Source organism: Cibotium barometz, chromosome 44 (genome assembly GCF_041138505.1).
Source record: "Cibotium barometz isolate CiBa-2024 chromosome 44, ASM4113850v1, whole genome shotgun sequence".
NCBI lineage: Eukaryota > Viridiplantae > Streptophyta > Polypodiopsida > Cyatheales > Cibotiaceae > Cibotium > Cibotium barometz.
Genome location: NC_141089.1, coordinates 17935777 through 17941031, shown reverse-complemented (window position 1 = coordinate 17941031; position 5255 = coordinate 17935777). Strand labels below are relative to the sequence as shown.

Below are 5255 nucleotides of genomic sequence, written 5' to 3'. Positions count from 1 at the left end.
TTTTTGAGTGTCATGATAGTCCAAGTGCAGGTCATGCGGGCATTCGCAAAACATATGCTCTCGTAAGAAAGCATTTCTATTGGCCTGGACTTCACAAGGATGTTACTGACTATGTTCTGCAGTGTCAGAAGTGTCAAGTGAACAAAGCAGAACGTCTTAAAGCTGGCGGGTTACTGCATCCATTAGAGATTCCTGACGGAAAGTGAGAAAGTATCTCTATGGATTTTATAACGGGCTTGCCCACAACGAATCGTGGACATGATGCCATTTGGGTAATCGTGGATCGATTAACCAAGCTTTGTCGGTTTGTGCCTACTAAGAAAACAGTTACAACTCCAGAATTGGGACGCCTTTTCGTGGAGAATGTTTACCGACTTTACGGCTTACCGTCCAATATTGTCAGTGATCGCGATCGCAAGTTTAACAGCCATTTTTGGCGAGCAGTATTCAGTAAGCTGGGTACTATGTCGAATCTTAGTACAGTTGATCATCCGCAGACAGATGGTCAGACTGAACGGGTTAATCAAGTGCTGGAAGATATGCTTAGGGCATATATCAGCAAAAACAATCTGATTGGGAGTCTTATTTGCCTATTCTTGAGTTTGCTTACAATAGTGCAAAGCATGTCTCGACAGGCTTTAGTCCTTTCATGTTGATGTATGGTTTTCAGCCACGTTCACCAGTGTCGGTGGGACTGGCGAATGAGAAAATCAGTCAGGTTAAGGATTTTATCCAAGACCATATGGATATGTTGCGCCTTGCACGATTAAATGTTCGTCAAGCGCAAGATCGTTACAAGAAGTTTGCGGACCAGAAACGTAGGCCACTTCACTTTCAAGAAGGTGATTGGGTGTTTCTGAAGGTACCAGAAAACTCCACCAGTTTAAAAACGGGTCCCGTACCAAAATTATCGCCCCGATTTTGTGGACCGTTTAAGATACTCAAGAAGGTGGGCCCAGTAGCCTGTAAACTTGAGTTACCAGCACATTCCAAGGTTCATCCCATCTTTCATGTAAGCCGTTTGAGGAAACGCCTTATGGGTCATGAAAGGCCGGTGGATGATTCTTTCTTGGTAGAATATCTGGAACCCCCAATACTGCCTCATGAACCAGAAAGAGTATTGGATTACCACATGTTACGTACTCGCCACCAAGTTCGGAAACAAGCTCTTATCAAGTGGAAGGACCGTCCAGAGGAAGGCTCCACTTGGGAAAACATTAGTGTGATGAGGAAACGTTTCCCCACTTTTATTTTCGAGGACGAAAACTCTTTTCGAAGGGGGGAGTAATGTCAGGACTATGGTCCTACGGAAGTCGAACCCTAGCATAAGTTAATAGCTTTCGGAGTCTCGATAGTATTATTAGTGCTAGCGGGGTTCAGGGGTTAATGGGCGTTAGGGTTTGGTCGATGTGTGTACACATCTAAGTTAGCACGGCTCTTAAGTAAGATGGGCGGCCAGGCTAGGAGGTGTGGACACAGGCCAGGGTTTTGGTATAAAACCCAACGAGAAACCCTAACTCGTCATTATATGGTTGGGAGGTGAACCGACTTCCACCCTCTCTTCTTCTCCACGCCTAGGCTATGGCGGCTTGAGGAAGACGCAGCCGTAGCGGAGGCGTTACACCTCTACCCTCTTGCCATCAAAAATTCATGAGATGCTAGTGTTGCTTGTCCCCCCCCCTCTCTCTCTCTCTCTCTCTCTCTCTCTCTCTTTGAAAGAGTAAATTCAAGCTTTTTTGACACGTGAGCCTACGTTGCCATGTGACACAAAATTTTTTAATATTTTTTTGACACGTAGCACACGTGAGCTTATGTCACCACATGTTACACGTAAGCATTTTTTAACTTGTGGCACACATGAGCCTATGGACGTTAGTATGTGGCATAAGTGTTTTTTTCAAGCTTTTTTTTCGACAGTGGCACACGTGAGCCTACGAATGCACCATGTGCCACAAGTTTTTTTTTCAAGACACGTGAGCCTACGTCACTACATGGCACATGTGAACATTTTTTTCAAAGATTTTTTTTGACACATGCACACATGCTCCTACGTTGCCAGGTGGCACACGTGATTTTTTTAAAAAGTTTTTTTTCAGATGCAACACACGTGAGCCTACGTGGCTACATGAACATTTTTTTAGATTTTTGTTTGACACGTTGCACACATGATTATACAATCGGGTTTTAAGGTTTAGGCTTATACTGTGGCCTCACAAAGTGAAAGTGGAGAGTTAATTGTCTGTCCACCACGACAAAAGCCTTGGTTCACATTATATCCATTTTTTTTGAGAAAGTGGACACTGGATGTGGTTCCCAAAGGTAATCATTAACAATCACAGAAGCCACCTATATAGCATACATAAAATAGAACTCACCATCACCTGTGGTTCCCAAAGGTAATCATTAACAATCACAGAAGCCACCTATATAGCATACATAAAATACAACTCACCATCACCTGTGTTGTGCTTGGCACCGAATGCGTGCACATATTTGAGTTCTTGTGGTGTATCTTTGGTGAGTGATAATAGATAGCCTTTCCCCATAGCAAGAGGGCCAGACACCTTACAAAAGCCTGAAATTGATCTGCCCTCGGAGAGGGAGAGAGGAGATCCAGTCAGCGTGTGTTGACAGCCACCATAGTTTCGAAGCAAAAGAGTCCATCGAACTGAGGGGCAAGCCTCGCTGCACAGCTTGGAGATTTTTTACTGCGGCCTGCTGCGCCGGATGAAGGACAAGATGACGATGCCCTCTTGTTGTTGTTATCGGTGCTGGCTCTGTTGTGGTGGTTGGAAGAGGGCGGCTGCTGCTGCTCAGCGGAGGTGGCTGCTGCTGTGAAATTGCAGCAGAGAGGGTTTTCGAAGAAAGAAGTGGCCATGCCGTCGAAGCCCCAAAAGGCACCCACCGCTGCTGTTGCGAGGCCTGCAAAGCAGCCGCCATATAAGAAATTGCAAAATTTGATGGAAGGGCGAAAAGGGTTTGACAGAAGGGCGAGGAGTGAGTGACTGATGCTGTTGACTCGGGTCTCGGGTCCCGACTCCCGAGAGAGAGAGAGAGAGAGAGAGAGAGAGAGACGGCCTTGGAGAAGAAATGATGATGGTCGAATGATGCAGCAGCGTCAATTATATTATACAGGGTAGGTACTTCTATACCACCTTCTTCGTCTCAAAGATCAAACGCCGTCCAGAGCCGTCTCGCCCGTTGCCAATTGTTAACAGCCACGTGTACACACGCGGTTTCATGCCGCCGACTTTCCCAGCCGCCTTCGTAGTATCACAATTGAAGAGTTGGCAGTCTGGGCTCGCATTGAGAATGGACTTGTCCGGTCCGCTAGAAATTAGAATTATAGCTTTCTTGTGGGCCTCGCTGTAAAATTCCCCTAATTCTCTCTCTCTCTCTCTCTCTCTCTCTCTCTCTGTACACCGGTTATAACTGACTGTTAACTACCTCTTTCCATTCTCAACGTTATATTATTTACAGCACACACGTGCATGTCACATCTCCATCTGGCTAGGTGTCACCATTGGAAAGACACCTCACATGGGAATTCATCAACAGTGAGCAGGTTCTCGACCAGGCGACGTGCTCAGCGTGGAACAGCGTCTCCTCTGTCTTCGGGCAAAACCTCTAAAATGACTTCCACATGTTCCACCCATGTCTTTGTATGGACAAGGACATCATCCAAATAAACCATCAGCACTCTCCTTTGAATCAAATCTGAAAAATTTGAATTGACCAATCGTTGAAATGTGCTAGGTGCATCTGAACGACCAAACGGCATCACAATAAATTGAAATAATCCCTTGGCTGTTCTGAAAGTTGTTTTTGGAGCATCTTGTGGATCCAGAGGAATCTGCCAATACCCGGATGCTCATTGCTAAGTCCAAAGAGGTGAAATATATGGACTAATCTGGGCATTGGATAAACGTCATGAACAGTAATTTTGTTTAGTGGTCTGAAATCAATGCAAAATCTGTATTCGCCATTTGGCTTTTTGATTAAATGAGGTTCAGATGCCCATGGACTTCAGGAGGGCTGAACCACGCCTCTGCTTAACATGTCATTGACTGCATCTTCTATGATCTGATTTTCCTTTGGTGACCTTCGTCTTTGAGCCATTTTGATTAGGGTATGTGATCCCGTTCTAATAATATGTTTTACAGCTGCAGTGGTAATTGTGGCCTGCTTGGTGTCCGGGATTAGAGATGTAAAATTACCAAGGATTTTCTGAATCTGCTGCATCCTCAACTCTTCACTAACGACATCTTGTGCCACCTGAACACACATGTAGTGATCAATAGTTGTCATCTGCAGAAATGGCATTGGTAAGCAGTTGGGCAACACTAAATTTTGCCAACAAAATCCAAATGTGCACAAGTCTTAAGGAACCAATCACAGCCCAAAGTAACTCTGAACAGTTGTCTGGGTAGTACATAACATCTGTGATAGAAAGTGGTGTACCCCAACTGAAAAGGGACATCTACTACCTTGTTGAACTGGTATAGCTCTTTATGGTCTCCAAAGAAAAGAGAAATTGCTGGGGCTGTCTAAACTGGTAAGCCTAGGTACTGAACTAACTGTGTGTGTATGGAACAGAAAGAACTACCTGTATCCAAAAGGACCTCAACATCCACCTGATTAATAAGGGCCAAAAATGTACAAACGATATTCTCTGACACTTGGGAGAATTGGTATTGCGGGCGAGCATCTCCCAAACCCCACTTGCTTAATTGTTTTCCGGAAAACGGAGGCCAATTCCGCAGCACCGGAATTGACAATTTGGACATTCTGAAGCTATGGGCGAGGCCTCTTGGGAGCTCTGCAATATTTAGCTAACATGCCCATACATATTACAATTAAAACATCTTGGCCTTCCCTATGCATCTTTAGCAGGTAGTATGTGTCCTTGGAAATTTTGGACATCAATATCCAGTGGAACCACCCCATCTTACGGAAACTTATATTTGTTAAGATCCTTTGGCTACTAACTTGATTTCTCTGCCGCTGTATAATTGTCACCCGTGAAGACTTGTTTCTACTCTCTATGCAATTTCCATGGCTTCCTTGAAAGTTTCAGGACCCTGATCCCGCACCTGACAGGTTATGTCATGTCACATTCTGGGCCACAAAAAGAACAGTTTCATATCTTCAGTCATGTTGGGATCAACCCGGATGAGGAGTTGATTTAATCTGACTCCAAATTGAGAGACTGGTTCACTGGGCAACTGCATACACTCACCAATTTGCAGACTGTG

General features: G+C 44.8%; 1 long non-coding RNA gene across 1 annotated transcript; it reads right to left on the bottom strand.

Annotated features, from left to right (window-relative positions):
• Positions 1–2122: 2122 nt before the first annotated feature.
• LOC147613022 (uncharacterized) lies at positions 2123–3252 on the bottom strand. Its single transcript, XR_015263305.1, has 2 exons — positions 2424–3252; positions 2123–2346 (listed from the first exon to the last, which is right to left on the bottom strand). It is a non-coding gene; the product is annotated as an uncharacterized LOC147613022 (long non-coding RNA).
• Positions 3253–5255: the final 2003 nt, after the last annotated feature.